A 13,870-nucleotide genomic window follows, 5' to 3' on the forward strand; every position below is an offset into this window, starting at 1 on the left:
GTGAAGCCGCTCCTGCTAATTCTCAAGGGTTCGACCATATCTAAACCCCAAACAGCGAAAGGCCAGATGATCGGGATGGTCTTCAAGGCTGAGGAGGGTTTATGTGACATGTTGGAGTAGAACTGACATCCTTCACACTTGTCGACAATCTTTTTCGCCATTTCATTTGCTCTGGGCCAGTAAAAATCCGCTCGGTATGCTTTAGCCACAATGGTCCGAGAGGACGCATGATGGCCACAGGTCCCCGAGTGGATATCGTTGAGAATCATTCGACCCTCTTCCGGTGTTATGCATTTCTGGCTGACTCCAGTCGCGCTTTCTCTGTACAACTGTCCCCTCATGACGGTAAAGGCCTTGGATCAACGGACGACCTCTCGAGCCTCTTCTTCATTCTCCGAGAGCTCTTTCCTTAGAATATACGCGATATAGGGCACTGTCCAGTCGGGAGTAATAACCAGAACTTCCATGATTAAGTCGACCACAGCTGGGACCTCGACTTCAGTCGGATCTGTGGCGCTTTTTGGCTGCGGGGCTTCTTCAGTGAAGGGATCTTCTTATACTGACGGCGTGTGAACATGCTCCAAAAACACGCCACTCGGGATGGCTTCTCTTTTGGAACCTATCTTCGCCAAGTCGTCGGCTGCTTGGTTTTTCAGTCGGGGGACGTGATGGAGCTCTAATCCCTCAAATTTCTTTTCCAGCTTTCTGACTGCATTGCAGTAACCAGTCATGGCTGGGCTTCTGACATCCCACTCCTTCATCACTTGGTTGACCACTAAATCCGAGTCACCATAGACCATGAGGCGACAGACGCCGAGTGAAATAGCCATACGCAACCCGTACAAGAGTGCTTCGTATTCTGCTTCATTGTTGGAGGAGTCAAAGTGAATCTGGAGTACATATCTGAGCTTATCTCCTCGGGGGGAAACCAACACTACCCCGGCACCGGAACCATTCAACATTTTAGAGCCATCGAAGAACATAGTCCAGTGTTCCGAGTGAACTTGAGTCGGTAACTGCTGTTCAGTCCACTCGGCGAGGAAATCTGCTATTGCTTGGGACTTGATAGCTTTCTTTGCCTCAAATCTGATATCCAGAGGAAGAAGTTCAATCGCCCATTTTGCCACTCGGCCAGTTGCATCTCTGTTGTGCAGAATCTCTAATAAGGGTGCGTCGCTGACGATTGTGATGGTATGGTCACAGAAGTAGTGAGCAACTTTCTTCGTGGTCATATAGATCCCATATACAAGCTTCTGATAATGAGGGTATCTTTGCTTTGATGGGGTTAGGACTTCAGAAATGTAATATACTGGGCGCTGAACTTTGAAGGCTTTCCCTTCTTCTTCCCGCTCGACCGTAAGTACAGTACTGACGACTTGTCCTGTGGCTGCAATGTAAAGCAGCAAAGGCTCTTTGCTGATCGGGGCAGCAAGCACCGGCTGGGTGGAAAGCAGGGTTTTTAACTCCGCAAACGCTGCGTCAGCTTCAGGAGTCCACTCGAACTTGTCTGACTTCTTCATCAGTCGGTAAAGAGGCAATGCCTTCTCACCGAGACGAGAGATGAATCGTTTTAAAGCGGCCAAGCAACCAGTAAGCTTCTGAACATCGTGCACACGCACAGGTCGTTTCATTCGGAGTATAGTGCCCACTTTCTCTGGGTTTGCATCGATTCCTTGTTCAGAAACGAGAAAACCGAGTAACTTCCCGCCAGGAACTCCGAATGTGCACTTGGATGGGTTAAGCTTGATATCATACCTCCTGAGGTTGGCAAATGTTTCAGCGAGGTCAGTCAGCAGGTCGGAACCTTTCCGTGACTTGACCACAATGTCATCCATGTACGCTTCCACATTCCGACTGATTTGAGTGAGCAAACACTTTTGAATCATCCTCATGAACGTGGCTCCGGCATTCTTGAGGCCGAATGGCATGGTGACATAACAGAAGCACCCAAATGGGGTGATGAAAGCTGTTTTGATCTCATCGGGTCCAAACAGACGGATCTGATGGTACCCGGAATAAGCGTCTAAGAAAGACAGTCGCTCACATCCCACAGTCGAGTCGACTATTTGGTCGATGCGGGGAAGAGGAAAATGATCTTTCGGGCAGGCCCGATTGATATGTTTAAAATCAATGCACATGCGAAGTGAGTTGTCCTTTTTGGGGACCATGACAACATTGGCGAGCCACTCGGAGTGGTAAATCTCTCGGATAAACTCTGCTGCTAAGAGCCGAGCCACCTCTTCGCCAATAGCCTTCCTTTTCTGGACGATGGACTATCGCAGATGTTCCTTGACAGGTTTTGTCTTTGAATCAACTCGCAGACGATGCTCAGCCAGCCCCATGGGTACACCCGGCATGTCAGAAGGTTTCCATGCAAAGATGTCCCAGTTCTCACGGAGGAACTGGATGAGCGCTTCTTCCTATTTGGGGTCGAGTGTTGTGGAGATATGAGTCGGAACAACGTTGGGGTCGGTCGGGTGGATGTGAACTGGTTTTGTCTCACCGGATGACTTGAACGCTGACTCCGTGACAGGCTTTTTGGCTCGCAACAAATCACTCGGATCTGTGTTCCTCTGGTGTTCCTGCCACTCTTCTGCCTTCTTGCGATTACCAGTAACAGTCATCACGCCTTTAGGGCCAGGCATCTTTAATTTGAGGTACACATAACATGGTTGAGCCATGAAACGTGCATAAGCTGGCTTGCCCAAAATAGCGTGGTAGGCACTCTGGAAATCTACAACCTCAAACGTCAGCTTCTCTTTGCGGAAGTTCTTGGAATCACCAAAAACCACATCAAGAGCAATCTGGCCGAGTGACACGGCCTTCTTGCCAGGAATGACTCCATAGAAACTCATGTTGCTTGTACTAAGTCTGGACATCGGAATGCCCATCCCTTTCAGCGTCTCAGCGTACAGTACATTCAAACTACTGCCACCATCCATCAATACTTTAGTCAGTCGAGTGCCCTCAATGACTGGGTCGACCACCAGAGCTTGCCTTCCAGGGGTGGCTATGTGCGTCGGGTGATCGGACTGGTCAAATATGATGGCTGTTTGAGACCACTTCAGATAATTGGGTGTTGCTGGAGCAACCATATTCACTTCTCGGTTTATAACTTTCAGTCGACTTTTGCTTTCAACGTCAGTAAAAATCATCAGAGTAGAATTGACCTGAGGGTATTCCTCGTCACTATCTCCCTTGTCCTCAGCCTTGTCTGACTCCTTTTCCTTGTCCTTTGGCTGTTTCCCCTGGAACTGCTGTATCAGAAGTCGACACTGTCGAGTGGTATGCTTCGGGTAAATGAAATTACCCTCTTCATCTTTCTTTGTGTGGATGTGACACGGCAAATCCATCACGTCATTTCCTTCTTTATCCTTTACTTTTTTGGGATTCCAAGGCCCCTTGGGCTTTTCTTTGAACTTTTCTTGAGTCAAGGCCAGGGCTTCTCCAGGAGCAGCTGGCTCGGCTTTCCGCTTTTGCTTCCGACTGGAGTTCCCTCCTCTGGTTTCTTGGGCGACTGACTTATGCTTGCCGCTCCGGAGCCGATCCTCTTCCTCACCATTGGCATATTTGGTGGTTATTTCCATCATTCGACTCAGAGACATGTCTCCGGTTCGACCAAATTTCAGGCTTAGCTCTTTGTACTTTACGCCTTCCTTGAAGGCGCAGACTACCTGGTGATCAGATACATTCTCCACTATGTGATGCAACATGATCCATCTCTAGATGTAATCTCTCAGAGTCTCATTCGACTTCTGCACACAAGATTGCAACTCTGTCAGTCCCGCTGGTCGCTTGCACGTTCCTTCGAACGTTCTGACAAACACTTGGGAGAGGTCCTCCCATGTGTAAATGCTGCTGGGTGTCAACTGATTCAGCCATGCTCTGGCTGACCCTTCCAACATAAGAGACAGATGCTTCATGGCCACCTCGTCATTCCCGCCGCCGATCTGGACAGCCACTCGGTAGTCCTCAAGCCAAGTATCAGGCTTAGACTCACCGTTGAACTTACTGACTCCAGTCGCCAACCTGAAGTTGGGAGGAATCACTGCGGCTCGGATGGCTCTGCTGAAACACTCTGGTCCGGAGACATGCACTTGGCTGCTGGTGGGTACATCTCTGTCATTGCCCTCTCTGTGAGCTCTGTTCCGGTCGACCAGACCTTGAACGATGATGAATCTCGCATCAAAGCCTGGTTCTCTGGGGTCGACAGGGATTCTTCGCCCGCCACTGTGCTGGCGTCTATCATCCTGCTGTCGAGGCACATAAGATCCACCCCTTGGGGGAGTAAGCACTCGACGTCGATTGTTGCGATCGAATCGGTGATCATACTACTAACGGTTCTTGTACTGATCATAAAGGTCACCACGCCCTTCACGCCTCGGGGGCGATCTGGGGCTATGAGCCGACTGGACCGTATTTGCTGCCACGGACCTGCTGTGAATCCTGTTCCGCGACTGCGATACAGCTGAATTCTGATCTCCTGCTGCCCAGAGCAAATCTCTGATCTGCATCAAGCCTCTGCCAGCCTCTGACTGGGAAGGCTGAATTGATTCTGCTATACGGCTGCAGCTGCTAGATTCTGAATCGGAGTTCGATATACCTGAGTCGAAGGTGGAAAGAGCTGGCGTCGACTGGAGTCTGGAATCCGTTGCCGTGCGCGCTCATCGAGTGCCTGCTGAAGGTTCTCCGGTCAAGTGCGTTCGGCCAGGTTGGCCAAGCGCGCGTCCTCCAAGGCACGAGCCTCAGGGGTTTCTCCAACAATCGGAGTGTGAAGCGCATCCACGTTCCGGCGGCGAAGCTCTTCCCTCTGCTGTGAATTGCGGGGCGCGGGGAGGTATTCCTCATGGACGTGCGACAGATCGCCTCCGCCGTTGCCTCCCTCAGCACCGGGAAAGCCGGGAGGAACATGCGGTCCGTTGACCATCAGGATCTCCACCGCTGGATCACTGCTATCGCAATCGGATGCAGTCTCTGCGGAGCCAGTCGAACAGGCCGTAGAGAGATTCGTCGGGCTCGATTGCCGCGACTTAGGCAGCGGTCGACTGGCGAGCCACCGCGTGCCTCACCCACCGTTGAAGCCTCGACCGACCGGAGCGCTTACGCCGGCGGGAAGCTGGGAGGGAGGATGACACAAAAACCGGTCGATACTGGGTCGACGGTTGTCGCAGAAGGACACCGCGGACGCACGCTCGAAAGTGCGTAGCTCCGTGGACTAGGAGCGCGTCAACGTCGAGCGGAGCCTCCTGCAGCCAGGCAGAGTCGTCGGCGACGAACGTGAGCCCGCCGAGACGGATCTCGCGGCCCTCAACCAAAACTCCACCTGAAACCATGATGATGGGAATCGGAAAAATTGCAACTTCTCTAATAAGTCGCTAAGACACCTGCCCCATGGTGGGCGCCAACGGTCGTGGTTCTAAGTCTGACAGTAGTGTAGGGGGGTACTAAGGAGAGGCAAGATCCTAGCTATGGAGTAGTTGTGCACACAAGAGTTTTACGAGTTCAGGCCCTTCTCGGAGGAAGTAACAGCCCTACGTCTCAGTGCCCGGAGGCGGTCGACTGGATTATATGTGTGAGAGTTACAGGGGTGCGAACCCTTCTGCCAGTGGAGGGGGGTGGCTTATATAGAAGATGCCAAGACCCCAGCCAGCCCACGTAGCGGAGGGTTTAAAGTACATTAAGGCCAGGCGTTACTGGTAACGCCTTACACAAAGTGTCATCATGACCATAAAGACTACTTAATTACAGACCGTTTGGATACAGAGTAGATCCTGAACTCCTGGTGGTCGAGTGAGTCTTCATGGTTGAGTGTCTTCATGTTCGCCGAGTGTCTTCTGGTCCGTCGAGTGGGGTCCCTCTAGGTCGGCTGGAAGACGGCTTCTTCTAAAGATGCCCTGGGGGAGGGTACCTTGGACAGGTGCATGACCCTACCCCAGGTATATGACTTCATCACCGTCTGCCTTCTCCGCTCTTAGCTTGCAATTTCCAAAAAAGACTAGTTATGCATGCAAAGGGTCTCCGCAATACTCGTGCTTCCCCAAAAATGAGGAGAAAATGAAAAAAAAATTGTTCGAAATTTGTCTGCCTTGCTCCCATCCCATGCAAAATGGTCATATTTTTGCATGACTTTGTTATGTCTGTATTTTTTCTGCCGGTGCATATTATATTGCTACAACATTTATATCTACTAGCAAAAGAGCCCGTACATTGCAACAGGAGAGAAAATATAACACACACTCTTAACTCAACAACCATCACTCAAGACCACAATAGGTCCATCTCCTTTATTTTTGCGAGGCATCATATTTGTGTTGGCGCTTATCCTCCTTCTCACCCTCGCCAGTGATGGCCTCGGTGTTCACATAAAACAACAAAAATCGTGTGTTGAATATGGTTAATCCTAAGGCGTCTCTCTCCCCCTCTCCCTCTCTCTCTCCCCCCCTCTCTCTCTCGCTCGCTTTCTCTCACTCTCGCGATGAGAAATCTGTTGTTTTCCCTTGCGACATTTTTCAGAGGTATGCACGTATATTTATCGATATTTTCTTTTCCGTATATGGTTATAGTGGGGTATTTATTTGCAATCCGGATCGCCGCCGGTATGAAAAAAACGGCTCTTGCGCTATAAATTATAAGTTTGCTTCCATAACAATATTTTAAAAATATTTAACAGGTAAAATTAACATCATATTTATATTCCACACATTTTCTAATAAAATTTCATATATAATATGTTAAAATCAAAGTTACGGTTTAAAAGATACAGATATTTTAGAAAATCATTTGGTTTGACTCAAATATATTCCAAAATAATATTTAAACATACTTAACAGGTAAAAATAATCTCATATTCATATTCTTCATATTTTTCTAATCAAAATTTATATATAACATGTTCAAATCGAAGTTACGGTTTAAAAGATATGGATGATTTTAAAAAGCATTTGTTTAACTTAAATATGATCCGTGGACGAATTACCTAAAACATTAGGGGGATTTTCGAAAAATGTAAAATAACGGTTCGGGTGTGACTTAAATCCGGACGGCGGGTTGATTTTAAAAAAAGACAGGGACTTTTGTGTAAAATATGAAAATAACTCTTCGTTTTAACTTAAAACAGGACTGCGGGTTGAATTCTCTGAAATAGAGGGACTTTTCTAAAAAATGTCATGACGGACGAAAAAAACCTAATTTGCTTTATTATTAGGTAAAGATAAAGATTATTTATCAGCATACAAGCTCTTTTCGGGTTACCAGGTAGGAGCATTGTTTGTTCATTAAGAGGTGTAGAATTGCCTGATTAATTGAGGGGAAATCAAGTGAGCACCATATACAAAAGGTCACCAAACCCACACAGATAAACCATCGACAATACAAGCCATTGTTGCCTCATGTCCTCCCCGCAACCTGCACCGAGTGAGATGGATTCTACATGACCCGCCTAGGGAGAGGGTGGAGACCTCAATGATTCGATGAAGCCCAAAAGACATGTCTTGAGGCAACGCGTCAACACCCCGTTGCCGCCAAGTTGGAAGACAAACAAAAACCGCTATGGGATGAGCGGGATTGAACCACATTGACTCTGTCAACGGTGAAAGCACACCCCATAACTTCTGACACTCGCGAGGCCAATTCAGCTTGGGGTTGCCACCATGGCATCTGCATACCTGTGGCGCCATGTGCAGTCTTCTACCACCAACTTCCAGTGTAGCAGCCTTGACGGCTAGTCAATCACACTCTATCGCCTCTACTCTAATCGCCCGAGCTGATAGCCCCGCCTAGTGAGCAAAAAGTCTGACACTCGCATGTAGCACAACAAAGACTCTGCCTAGTGAGCGCACAATCTTTTTCGAAAAATATGCATGTCGTTGCCAAAAGGGGTAAAAGGAATATATGATAGTGTGCTGGCTATTCAGACAGTCTTTGAGGACAAATGCATCCTGCTATTCATTCCCGATAAGCCACCATCAATACGTACGCTATCCCAACTTTAATAGTGAGATATGTAATCCCTTTGTTTTTCTCTTTTAACATGAAGCGAGCAGAACCAGAGTAATTCCTCACTAGTAGAAAAAGGACCTAATATAAGACACATTAGTGCCGGTTTGATTTTGAGCCGGCACTAATATGTCCAATAGTGCCGGTTTCAACGGCTAGCCGGCCGTTCTCATTAGTACCGGTTCGTGCCACGAACCAGTACTAAAGAGAGTGGTGGCAGGGTGTTGTCAGTCTGGGGTCCGTCCAGCACCTTTAGTACCGGTTCGTGGCACGAACCGGTACTAAAGGTCGACCTACATAAACCCTTCGTCCACCCGAGCCACTCTGTTCTTCCCCTTTCCCCTCACTTCCTCTGTTCTTCCCCTCTCTTCCTCGAGCTCCTCACAAATTTTTCCCAAAATTTGTCAAGATTTGAAGGCCCTCATCCATTCAAATGATCACAAAGGTTAGCAACTTTGTCCTTTCAACTCTCATTGCTAGATTAGCTCTTGCAATGCTTTGTATAGTGATTAATTTGGGAGGAATTATATTTGCTAGTATTTGATTTATATGCAATTTGAGGTCAAAAATAACACTTAGTTTGCATATGTAGGTGTGGTTTACTTAGTGCCTTCTAAATATCCGTCGTAACCACCGTCGATCGTCCGCACCGTCCCGTCGCCGGCACCACCTTGTGGTGAGGCTCTTGTTCATGAATGTTTTACATTACCAAATTGATGTTTGTGTGATTTGGACATATAGTTACTCGTATAATTATCTTACCCATACGTTGTTTGTTATACATAGTGCCATGGTTTTGATATCCGTCCCCGTCGGCCCTCGTCCTTGTTATGATTCGGATGTGGTATATTCTCATTTAAAACTAGTTGTTGCATTTCGTGTTTATGACAAATTATGCCCATCAAGTTGACATAGATATTTTTATCTAGGAGGTATGTGAACCGGAAATTCCAACCGACCCTATTGTCGAGAGGTTAAATTTAGTTGAAAGAGAAAACGAGTATTTGAAAGAAAAATTGAAAAGAATTGGGGAGGAGAAGATGGAATTGGAGTTGCATGTTGCCGATGTCGTCGATGATCACAAGATCAAGATGGAAAAAATGAGGTTGAAGATTAGAAAGATTAGAAAATATGCCATTGATAGTGTGGCTTGGTATCATTATGCTGTTGGATCAATTGTTACCTTAATTGCGATCTTCATCGCATTTGTTGTTGCATTTAAATTCTTTAGCTAGAGAGTTATTTGTATGTTGCATTTAATTAAGTGTTGTATATGAACTTTATGTATGAACTTGTATTAATTTGGTCTATTCGGTGTTGTGTAATGAAGATGAGCCGACAATGGATGTATGATGACAGATGCTCTCCCGAGTTCATTAATGGCGTGCATACTTTTCTGCTTGCCGCTGAGGCAAACAAGCGGACGGATGGTTTTATGCCTTGTCCTTGTGCTGGCTGTAAGAATGGTCACAGTTACTCTACGTCAAGAACCATTCACGTCCACCTATTTGAGTCCGGTTTCATGCCCCACTATAATGTTTGGACCAAGCACGGAGAAATAGGGGTTATGATGGAAGACAATGAAGAAGAAGAGGACGACGACAGCTATCCTGGCCATGGATTCCCTGAATACAATGATACAACAATGGGGGAAGAAGCTGAGCCGGCAATGCAGAAAGAAGCTGAAGAAGAGGCATCAGATGAGCCCGCTGATGATCTAGGTCGGGCCATTGCCGATGCAAAGAGAAACTGCGCAAGTGATCTGGAGAGGACGAAGTTGCAGCGCATGTTAGAGGATCACAAGAAATTGTTGTACCCGAATTGTGAAGCTGACAAAAAAAGTTGGGCACCACACTTGAATTGCTGCAATGGAAGGCAGAGAATGGTGTATCTGACAAGGGATTTGGAAAGTTGCTGGTAATGATAAAGAATATGCTTCCAAAGAACAACGAATTGCCCGAGAGTATGTATGAAGCAAAGAAGGTTGTCTGCCCTCTAGGGTTAGAGGTGCAAAAGATACATGCATGCCCTAATGACTGCATCCTCTACCGCGGTGTGTACGAGGATTTGAATGCTTGCCCGGTATGCGGTGCATTGCGTTATAAGATCAGTCGCGATGACCCTGGTGATGTCGAGGGTGAGCGCCCCAGGAAGAAGATTCCTGCCAAGGTGATGTGGTATGCTCCTATAATACCACGATTGAAATGTTTGTTCCAAAACAAAGAGCATGCGAAGGCGATGCGGTGGCACGCAGAAGACCGTAAGAAAGACGGAAAGTTGAGAGTACCCGCTGACGGTTCGCAGTGGAGAAAAATCGAGAGAAAGTACTGGGAGGAGTTTGCAGGTGACCCAAGGAACGTATGGTTTGGTCTAAGCGCAGATGCCATTAATCCTTTTGGGGAGCAGAGCAGCAACCATAGCACGTGGCCTGTGACTCTATGTTTGTATAACCTTCCTCCTTGGTTGTGCATGAAGCGAAAGTTCATTATGATGCCAGTGCTCATCCAAGGCCCTAAGCAACCCGGCAACGACATTGATGTGTACCTAAGGCCATTAGTTGAAGAACTCTTACAACTGTGGAATGGAACAGGTGTACGTGCGTGGGATGAGCACATGGGAGAAGAATTTGACCTAAAGGCGTTGCTGTTCGTGACCATCAATGATTGGCCTGCTCTCAGTAACCTTTCAAGACAGACAAACAAGGGATACCGCGGATGCATGCAATGTTTGGATGATACCCACAATATATATTTGAATAGTTGTAAGAAGAATGTGTACCTGGGACATTGTCAATTTCTTCCGAGCAGGCATCCCGTAAGAAAGAAAGGCAAGCATTTCAAAGGTGAGGCGGATCACTGGATGAAGCCTCCCACCGTACTGGTGCTGATGTACATGATATGGTCAAGGATTTGAATGTAATCTGTGGAAAGGGTCCTGGCGGACAACCTGTTCCGAAGGACACTGACGAACGCGCACCCATGTGGAAGAAGAAATCTATATTTTGGGACCTGCCATATTGGAAAGACCTAGAGGTCCGCTCCGCAATCGACGTGATGCACGTGACGAAGAATCTTTGTGTGACCCTGCTTGGCTTTTTGGGCGTGTATGGGAAGACAAAAGATACACCAGAGGCACGGGAGGACCAGCAACGTATGCACGGAAAAGACGACATACATCAGGGTCAGGCCAGCTACCCTCTTACCAAAGAAGAGAAGGAAATCTTCTTCGAATGCCTGCTCAGCATGAAGGTACCGTCTGGCTTCTCGTCGAATATAAAGGGAATAATAAATATGGCAGAGAAAAAGTTCCAGAACCTAAAGTCTCATGACTGCCACGTGATTATGATGCAACTCCTTCCGGTTGCATTGAGGGGGCTTCTACCGGAAAACGTTCGATTGGCCATTGTGAAGCTATGTGCATTCCTCAATGCAATCTCTCAGAAGGTAATCGGTCCAGAAATCATACCAAGGTTACAGAATGATTTGGTGCAATGTCTTGTCAGTTTCGAGTTGGTGTTCCCACCATCCTTCTTCAAAATCATGACGCACGTCCTAGTTCACCTTTGCGAAGAGATTAACGTTTTGGGTCCTGTATTTCTATACAATATGTTCCCCTTTGAAAGGTTCATGGGAGTCTTGAAGAAATATGTTCATAACCGTGCTAGGCCGGAAGGAAGCATCTCGAAGGGCCATGAAAATGAGGAGGTCATTGAGTTTTGTATTGACTTTATTCCTGACCTTAAGCCGATTGGTGTTCCTGAATCGCGGCATAAGGGCAGACTGGAAGGAAAAGACACACTAGGAGGGCATCAAATAATATGTATGGACGGGCATTCTCTCACTGAAGCACACTACACAGTTCTACAGAATTCCGCCTTGGTGGCTCCGTATATGGAGGAACACAAGAATTTTCTACAGTCCAAACACCCGGAGAAGTCTGACGACTGGATTACACGCGAATAAACGAGGACTTTCGCCGGTTGGTTGCAAAAACGTGCCCTGAATGATGGCGATATTCAAAATGACATGTACTCACTGTCCCAGTTACCATCTTCGAATATAATGACTTTCAAAGGGTACCAGATAAATGGGAATACATTTTACACGATCGCCCAAGATAAGAAGAGCACCAACCAAAACAGTGGTGTCGCTTTGATGCAACAACCAACACGGGAAAGGAAACATATTATGGTTACATAGAGGACATATGGGAACTTAACTATGGATCAGGTGATTTGAAGGTCCCTTTGTTTCGGTGCAAATGGGTCAATATGACACGAGGCGGGGTAACGGAAGACCCACAGTACGGAATGACAACAGTGGATCTCAACAATCTTGCGTATGCAGACGAACCATTCGTCCTAGCCAATGATGTGGCGCATGTTTTTTATGTGAAAGACATGTCTACCAGGCCGAGAAAAAGAAAAGATAAGGAAGCGAATGGATCATACGACGAGCCAAAGCGCCACATAGTTCTTTCAGGAAAAAGAAACATTGTGGGAGTGGATGACAAGACAAACATGTCAGAAGATTATGAAAAATTTGATGAAATTGCTTCATTCACAGTAAATATTGACCCGAGCATCCAGTTAAATGATGAAGGTTTTCCATGGCTACGGCGCAAAGGGACACCCGAGAAGAAAAAGTTTCACACCCAAAGATCTGGGATGTGATCGGCTTCACTATCATCACTTTCTTCTGTGTTTCACACCCAGGAGGGAATGTCTGTAATAGTTAGGGTAGTTAATTATGTGTTTTGGCATTTGAAACACGAAGAAATTTTATGTGCAAACAAATTCTTTTCATGCATTTACTAATTTTTTTCCAGCTAAATGACCCCGAAATTGAAAAGCATTTGAAATGAACTCAGAAAAGGTTGAAAGTTGGCATGGTATCATAATTTCATACAAATAGCATGTGCAAAAAAGTAGAGAGGGTTACGGCAAAAACTGGATACACTTCGTGTACAAAATGGACAATCTTTTTCGAAGTATGAGGGTTTCCGACGAAAACTTAAATGTTACAAAGGCATTTCATTTTTTAAATAACCTAAGCATTACCAAATTGAATATAATGATAAAACATACTAATATTAAACATAAGAAAAAAGAATCACTGAAAAATCTTTTTTCAAAGTTAAGTTATTCACAAACTAGTGATTCACACAAATTTCAAATAATTCAAAATTTAAACTATTCAAATTTGAAAACTACCGGCACTAACAGATCAAAGTTTGTAAATTTTTGTACCTAAAGCAAAAATATTCACAAAGAAACTCTAAATACAGCAAAAAACAACTCAAAATTAAATAAAACAAAAAAAGCAAAAAAATTAAGAAAAATAAAAAAGCTCGCCTACTGGGCCAAAGCGGCCTACATATGACTAGAAACTCAACCTTTTGTTGGGCCAGGATGCAGGCCCGCAAAGGCCCAGTAGGCCCACATGGCAGCAATGAATTGGTAGGCCCAGTAGGCCTGCTTAGGAGAGGAGCTCGAGAGAGCTACCGCATTGGGGCTTATAAACCAGTGCAGTAGCCCTTTGACTAGCGAGGTGGGACTAAACTTATCGTACCGCACTGCGCCAGCGCACCCCTTTAGTACCGGGTGGTGGCTCCAACCGGTACTAAAGACCCACCCTTTAGTACCGGTTGGAGCCACCACCCGGTACTAAAGGGGGTGCGCTTCCCGCCGCTTGGCCTGGCCAAAACAGACCTTTAGTACTGGTTGGTGGCTCCAACCGGTACTAAAGGTCCATCCTATATATACAACACTTAAAAAAGTTCAGTTTCCCTCTGTTTCCTCCCTCCGTCGCGCCGCCCTGCCCCGATCGACGCCGTCCCCGTCGACGTCGCCCCCCCCCTGCCCCTCGTCACCGAC

This window comes from Triticum dicoccoides, chromosome 7B (assembly GCF_002162155.2).
Source record: "Triticum dicoccoides isolate Atlit2015 ecotype Zavitan chromosome 7B, WEW_v2.0, whole genome shotgun sequence".
Lineage (NCBI taxonomy): Eukaryota > Viridiplantae > Streptophyta > Magnoliopsida > Poales > Poaceae > Triticum > Triticum dicoccoides.